Genomic DNA, 8,803 nt, shown 5'->3' with positions numbered 1-8,803 from the left:
AAATATAAAATAAAAATAAAATAAAAATAGACCATCAGGTGTCGGCATCTGCAGAAAGAGAACAGGCTAGGAAAGGAGAGTGCTCGGATGAGCTCGGACCGACCTATTACTGCCTCATCAGCTGCATTATCTACTCCATTTGCACCATTCGCTCTATCATCTGGATCTAGAGTGGTTGGTACTCATCGATGCGTGCAGTTAACTTATCAGCTCGCTGCTCAGCCTGCCTCTCCACTTTCGTCAGTCGAGCATCGCAAGCAGCATGGATGTCAGCCCTGAATGAGCGTGAGGATGAGGGAGCAGTGATTCGATACCCTAAACTCTTAATATAACAGGATCTCGTACCAAGCACCCGATCACAGATCTCATCTTCTGTGGGTGCAGTCAAGCCCTCAAGGATAGGCTAGGATCTAATATTTATCATACGGTCCTGAAAATTAAAGTTATAGCTATTTTAATTTTACACTGAAAATCAAACTGTAAATGAAAAAAATAATTGAAAAAATTTATAAAGAGCTCTTGGCTCCCCGTCGTCCACTCCCCTGACCGTCGCTGGTGGGTCTACTGGTAGATATCGATCCTACCAGAAAGCTCGTCACTCTCAGTATTTATCTGTAATTTGAGAATAATTAATTAAAAAAATTTAAATAGCTAGAGAATTATATACTAATTAAAAATTACTTACCATCTACTTCATGTGACGAGCGAACGACCTCGAACTCCCATAATGCGGTACGATATGTCTAATCCGATTTGCAATATTCTGGATACATCTTCTCTATACAGTTAGCAGTCATATTAGTAGATAACCAACTAAATTTAAGAATAAATAATTCAATCATTAAACTCTAAAAAAAAAAATTAGATGTGTAATCTGATATGTCGGATCCTCGTAATACCGGCATATGATAGTCCAATCATCCATAGTGATGCTGTCATAGGGCCACTACCGCACTGCCTTCATCCCATGATCCTGCATCATATGGTACCAATACTGATGGATGTGGCAGCGATAGCCCTTAAAACACAAAGATAAATGAGCGTCTATGGCTCGCTGCACACGATCCTCCTCAAAATCAATAATATTAAAAATACCCTACCAATAACAAGTATTAGAAGAATGCTGTGCTAATTAAATATTCATAGTATAATTTATTTTACCTATAACTAGGTGTAAAAAATTTTTCTCTGAGCTCATACAATGTGACGCCAATCGAAAAGCATCATAGGAGCATAGCTGTGGCATATAATACCCAACTCGGTCTGCCACGGCTCGTATCATCTCCTAATGGGCCTGGTGTAGTCAGATGGTATCTCGATATGGAGATGCTGTCCCGGATGCTCGCATCTCTAACGCTCTAGCGCGAGGTTCTTCGATGGATCTCGCCCTCGCCTCACTACTGGTGGAGACTGATCTGAAACAATAATAAATAAATCATTAGTATGATAGCTATTTAAATAAAAAAATTAAATTTTATTATATAAAAAGTATAATAATATCACTCGGATCTGCCTCACTCAAACCTGTCTCACTGGGACCGGCCAGTGCAGGACCCTCTGGCGATGAAGCTGGTGCAGTAGTGAAAACCGATGAAGATGCCTCAACCTCTGAGGTAGACAGCGAACGCAAACGTCGTCGTCTGTCTCCTGATGCAATACCTATAATTCTTGACATATAAATAAATATAATATTGAACAATAATAATAAAAAAAATTACATTCTAATGAATAGAATTATATCGCATACCGTTATTAGTCGATATTTTATTTCATTATTGTGAAAATTTCGGCAGTATCTCCTTATGGTTCTTCAAGTATACGATATGAATATGGTGCCTACGCACCCTATCCACCATATACTCAGAGAATAGTAGATAGATAACTACTAAGTACCACATAATGAAACAAAATATTAACCATTAACAATAATAAAAATATTACTTTTCCAAAAAGTCTGAATACGGGACATCCAAGAGTCAATCTCAATCAAGATCGACTCTCGAACGAAAATCTACGGCTCAATACAATTTAACTACCATCTCTGAACATACATTTAAAAATAGATTTCTAATTTATCAAAAAAGAGTAACTCTGCATTGAAATTTTTTTATCAAAAATTTTAGTAGAGTTTTTTTCTAAAATAAAAATATTTTTTATATTTAATTATAATAAATAAAAATATATAAAATAGTATATAAAATAATTAAATTGTAATAAATAATAGCAATGTGCATGTGCTAGTGGAACAAAAAAAATTTATAAATTTTTACAGTAAAACTAAAAAATTTATGCAATAAATATAAAATAAACTATAAGCAGTTGAGCATATAAAATAATATTAACGTAAAATAATAATATAAAATCTAATCCTGAAGAGCCAATGATTTTTTATTTTTTTTAAATATTTTTATCTAAAAATAATAAATGATTTTTTTATTTTTTTAAAATATTTTTTACCTAAAAATATTTTTTTAAAATATTTTTTTTTTCTAAACGAGCTCCAGACTCAGCCTCCAACGACCTCCGCTCCCACGACACCGACGTCGTCACACACCTCGTGCCGCCCGGACTTGACCCCCGTGACCCCTGCTCTCGTGGTGCCACTGCCGTCACCCACCCCTCGCGAGCCACACCCCATGATGCTGCCACCCTCTCCAACCCCCCGCGACCTGGATTCCAATTCGGATCCTGATCAAATCCTGATCTAGATCCCAATCCAAAGCGGGATCTTGACCCAGATCTTGACCTCGATCCAGATCTCGACCTCGATCTAATTTGGATCATGATCCAAATCTTATTTTTATTAATCAAATAATAAAATATTTGATTAATATTTTATTTTTTTATTTTTTTATTCTTTTTTTTCTTTCCCCCCTCATTTCTCTCTTCCCTTCCTCCCTCTCCACTGTCACCCACCACTCCCTGCCATCACCTTCCCGACTGACCTCCTCCCCGGTCGACCCCCTCCCCATCGTCACCTCCTTGGCTGGCCCACTCCATGGCTCCATGGTGCCACTGTGTCGCGATCGACCCCCTCCCTGCCCCGTTTCACCTTTGGCCGTCGGTCGCCCCCTCCCCGACCCCATCTCCACTGGACGACCCCCTCTCCGGCCCCATGGCACCGTCGGCCACCCACGGTCCCCTCCCCGCACCCGTCTCACCCCCGACTGCCCCTAGACCCCATCTCGCCCCCATTTCGCCCCCGACCGCCGGCTGCCCCCTCCTTGACCCCATCTCCATCGACTGACCCCCTCCTCGGCCCCATGGCGCTGTCGGCCGTCCATGGCCCCCTCCTCGCCCCCATCTCACTGGTATAAAGGTAATATTTTTTTTGTATTTTTTTTCTCATTATTTTGTTTATTTAGGTTAGGAGGGGCTAATCCCCACCTTTTCTATGCTACAATGATGAGTGGTAATTGGTGAACTGATTTTATAGGTAATCTTCTTGGTTTTAAGTATTTGCATAATCTAATTTTATCTAATTTTTAAAATAATTTTTTATCAATTTATTTATATTTTATTTTTATTCAGGGGACTAGCAGACCAACACATTGTCATGTATTATTAAATGATAATTAATTTTTTCTTAATACATTGCAGATATTAACTAACAATCTTTGTTACACGTGAGTTAAATTTTGATCGTATTCTTATATTTTCACAGATATCTTGTTTGGACCAATTTTTAGGTGATCTGCTGGCCTTAGTTTCTATATAGAGTCTGATCTTTCTGATGGAGAATCGATATCAATTGATGGTTTCAGAGATCAGACTGCTGTGGTGCATCATTTGCCACAGATTAAGAATAGCATTCAAGAAGTTATGTTTTTCTGTTAATGATATTATAAGATTTTTGTTGTCATAAGAGATTATTGGTCAAATTTTTTTGAGATGGTTTAGAAGTAAATGACATAATTTAGTCCATCGAATAGTTAATAAATTTTTATTCTTTATAGTTAGAAGTTGATATTTTTTCTAAATCAAATTCCTTGTGTTTAAGTTTTTGAGATGGTTTGCTCCTGGATCTTATAGATGGTTAATTCGATTATAGGTGAAGAATTTTGTTGCATCATCAAACAAAGTCTGGATACTGGAAGAATGATTTTTTTTCAGTGTCAAAAGTTATTTTTTTAAATTTTTAATTATTTTTATAATTTTTATATTTTTAAAATTTTTTATTTTTTAAAATATTTATGATGAAAATATTTTCAACATAAATAATTGAGTATTTATGATGAAAAATAATTTTTTATTATAAATAGTTAATTATTTATAATATAATATTTTCATCACAAATAATTTAAAATTTTTCTACTTTTTAAATTTTAAAATATTGATAATAAAATTTTTTTATCATAAATAATGGACTATTTATGATAAAAAATTAATTTTTATCACAAACACTAAATTATTTACGACATAATATTTTCATCACAAATAATCTATAATTTTTATATTTTTAAATTTCTTATTTTTTTAAAAAAATATTGATGATGAAAATATTTTTATCATAAATAATCAACTATTTATGATAAAAAATTATTTTTATAGTAAATAGTCAATTATTTATGATAAAAATATTTTCATCATAAAAATCTATAATTTTTATAATTTTTATTTTTTTTAAACTATTAGTGATGAAAATATTTTCATCATAAATAATCAACTATTTATGATAAAAAAATATTTTTCATCACAAATAGTTAAATAGTTATGATACAAAATTTTTATCACAAATAATCTATAACTTTATATTTTTTAAATTTCAAAATATTGATGATAAAATTTTTTTATCATAAATAATAGACTATTTATGATGAAAATTATTTTTCATCACAAATATAAAATTATTTATGATGTAATAATTTCATCATCAATAATCTATAATTTTTATATTTTTAAATTTTTTATTTTTTTTAAAATATTGGTGATGAAAATATTTTCATCATAAATAATCAACTATTTATGATAAAAAAATATTTTTTTATCATAAATAGTCAATTATTTATAACATAATATTTTTATCATAAATAATATATAATTTTTATATTTTTTAAATTTCTTATCTTTTTCAAACTATTTATGATAAAAATAATTTTATTGTAAATAATTGATAATTTATAATAAAAAATTATTTTTCACCATAAATAGTCAATTATTTATGATGTAAAATTTTTATCATAAATAATTGATAATTTTTATATTTTTAAATTTTCAAATATTGGCGATAAAAATTTTTTATCATAAGTAATAGAATATTTATGATGAACACTATTTTTTATCACAAACATTAAATTATTTATGACATAATAATTTCATCATAAATAATTCATAATTTTTATATTTTTAAATTTCTTATTTTTTTAGAAATATTGATGATGAAAATATTTTCATCATAAATAATCAACTATTTATGATGAAAAATTATTTTTTATCATAAATAGTCAATTATTTATGATGCAATATTTTCATCACAAATAATCCATAATTTTTATATTTTTGAAATTTCTTATTTTTCAAAATATATGATGATGAAAATATTTTCATCATAAATAATTGATTATTTATAATAAAAAATAATTTTTATCATTAAAATTAAGTTATTTATGATGTAATATTTTCATCATAAATAATATATAATTTTTATATTTTAAATTTTTTATTTTTTTTGAAATATTGATGATAAAAATATTTTCATCATAAATAATGAGTATTTATGATGAAAAATACTTTTTATCATAAATATTTAATTATTTATGATGTAATATTTTTATCATAAATAATTTATAATTTTTAAATTTTTAAAATTCTACTTTTTTTAAATATTCATGATGAAAATTTTTCATCATAAATAATGAGTATTTATGATGAAATTTTTTTTCATTGTAAATACTTTAATTATTTATGATGTAATATTTTTGTTATAAAAAATATATAATTTTTAAAATTTTAAAATTTTTTATTTTTTTAAATATTAGTGATAAAATATTTTCATTGAAAATAATATTATTATCGATGAAAAAATTATTTCCATCATAAATAGTTAAATTATTTATGATGAAAATATTTTTATCTTGAATATTTATAAATTTAAAATTAAAATAAATATTATATTATTTATAATAAAAATATTCATCATAAATAATTAGTATTTATGATGGAGTTTTTTTTTCATGGCTAATAGTGAACTATTTGTGATGAAGAATTATTTTTATCGTAAATATTTTATTTTTTATGATAAATTTAATTTTTCATCATAAATACTCTTGTTGACGATAAAAATATTTTTATCATAAATAATTTTATTATAAAAATACTCTTTTCTTATAGTGTACTTTTCTCTATGATCGAAGTGTAAGATCATTATCAATTTTTCGTCATTACAAAAAAATAAAGTATTAGCATTGGCTAACTACCGTCACTAATAATCATTTTACCATTGCTAATAGTATTAGCGGTGGTATGCCGTCATTAAAAATCCGATAGAAGTAATCTGATGGCTAATTATCATCATTAGCGACAGTAAATTTACTATCCCTAATAATAGTAATTAGTAATAAAAAGCCATTGCTAATAATTTTATTTTTTTGAATTAAAGTGTTAAAAAATTATTAGTGATGGCCATTATTGAAGCTATTACCATCGCTAATAATTTTTTAATTTTTAATAAAAAATTTAAAAATTATTAGTGACAGTAGATGTTGTCGCTAATGTTATCACTAATAATTTTTATTTTTTTAAAAAAAATTATAATTAAATATTTTAAAATTTATTTTAATTATATTAATAAGTAATAATATTTTTTAAAATTAGTTATAAATAAAATAATAATTATTTGATATAATCATAAATATAAAATTAATTATATTATATTAAAAATATAAATTTTATAATTTTATAAATTTATACCACTTTATAAGTATCAAAATTACATACATATCAAAAAAAATTATGTAAGATCCTCCTCATCATTCTCCTCTTCCTTCTGTTTCTGTACGTTCTCTCTAGTAGTTGATGGATGAGAGTCGGATATCTTAGTATCCTGTAATGAAGAAAAATAAAATATTATTAATAAATTTTGATATGACAGTGTAATATCGATATAGAGATATATATTTCGATATACCACTTCGATTCTTGAACAAATTATTCCTACATATTTCATTCGATGATACAGAGCTATAGATACCTCTAGTCCATCATTTAGATAGTTAGATTGACTTTTTACTCCTTATATCTCCTTTCCAGACTCAAGCTTAAATATGTGATGCTTCTAAATATAAAAATTTAAAATAAACAAAAAAAATTATTAATAGACTTACGTGCTTTGAGAGTTGGATGGTGCTCCATGTGATTGTGGGGTCACTGGTGACCCTACATCATCCAAACATCAGTGTAGCATGTGTGCAGCCCAAAATATCTAATTCTGGCACCATCGAGCCAGAGTCGATTCGACGGTGGTCCGGCTTTGAACCCCTACCATCCTCCTCCTCATTCTCCTCCCACTTCTGTATGTCCTCTCCTGCAGTTGGTAGATGAGAGCTAGATATCCCAGCATCCTGTAATGAAAAAAAATAAAATATTATTAATAAATTTAGTTATGAAAGCGTATATATCGATACGAAGTCATATATTTTGATATACTATTTCGATTCTCGAACAGATTATTCCTACATATTTTATTTGATGATATGGGAATATAGACACCTCCGACCCATCGATTGGATAGTTAGATTGAATTTTTATCCCCTATACTCTTTTTCAGACTCAAGCAGCTTTAAAAAGAATAATAGGACATGTTTTACAAAGAAAAAAGTCATAAAATAAAATATTAAGATGTATTACAGATAAAATATATAAAAGATCACAGGGAGCACAACATCACCTCCATTACCTACCTAAAAGACCTAGGACAAGAAGAAGAACAAGAAAGAGAATCCAGCCAATCTTGAGAAAGAAATTTAGAAGCTAACCTGGGAAAAAAGAAATTTAGAAGCTAACTTGGGAAAAAGATCTCTCCCGTATTGTCTTTTTCTACTTTCCATCTAATGATGGCTGTATGTCGGTTGTCTATAGAATAATAGACCTTCCAAACCTGCTTCGTCTTATCGATAGAGAAGGAGAAGGAGGCATACAAAGAAGAAAAAATGGGGGCATGAGCTGGGAAACTGGGAGGGGATGTGGCGCAGGGAATCTAGTAGGTGGACAGTATGATTCACAATCATAATACGATAATATCAAATAGTATATTGTTGAATTTGTGTAGATATCTTATCCTAGATTTTATAACTTATAACAATAGCATCGAAGAAGATCATGGTTTCTGACTGACGTTAAAAATTAAAATATATAACTTGCAGAGTAGGAAACTCATATTTAAGAAATTTTTTTAAATATACTCGACATCATGAGCCTATAATGAAAACATTTGATAAGTAGCTTCAACTTTGAGAATAATATAATGATTTAAAGAAATCATAAGACTTCAAATACCTTGAAGCGAAGTGAAGATTCATAAATAGACAATCGAGCAATCTATGTCCAATGCAAAACATGATACAATCCTTATCATTATGGAACCTAAAAATAAACCCAAACACCCTTTATATATTAACTCTCTCATGTTAAACAAAAATCATAAAAAGAACTATCCATCAGAATTAAGAAGCTGATGCTGATGCTGCAGTAACATACTAACATCTAGAAAGTAATGCTATTCAGCACCCACTACAACACTACTACTAGCTCCAAAGCTATGCTTAAGATTTGCTCAACTAGCCCCTCTACAAGACAATAGCAACCA

Source organism: Elaeis guineensis, chromosome 1, assembly GCF_000442705.2.
Source record: "Elaeis guineensis isolate ETL-2024a chromosome 1, EG11, whole genome shotgun sequence".
NCBI lineage: Eukaryota > Viridiplantae > Streptophyta > Magnoliopsida > Arecales > Arecaceae > Elaeis > Elaeis guineensis.
The sequence above is the reverse complement of the archived record's forward strand: the minus strand, read 5'-3'. Positions refer to the sequence as shown.